Raw genomic sequence first — 328 nt, forward strand, 5'->3', positions numbered from 1 at the left:
AATCATTCAGGTTGGAAAAGACCTCTAAGATCACCTAGTCCAAACCTTTAACTTAGTACTAAAGTCCACCACTAAACCATGCTACTGAGTTTTGTATCTAACACGTTTCTTGAAGACCTCCAAGAATGGTGACTCAACCACTTCCCTGGGTAGCCTATTCCAATGATGCACAACCCTTGCAGTAGTTAAATTTCTCCTAATATCCAATGTAAACCTTCCCTGGCACAGCTTGAGTTCATTTCCCTCATCTTACCACTTGGGGTTTGGGTAATGAGCATCTCATTATTTGACAGGGGAGGAAAGGGAAGAGAAGAAGAAAAACCAATAC

This window comes from Netta rufina (assembly GCF_964035555.1).
Source record: "Netta rufina genome assembly, chromosome: 24".
Classification (NCBI taxonomy): Eukaryota; Metazoa; Chordata; class Aves; order Anseriformes; family Anatidae; genus Netta; species Netta rufina.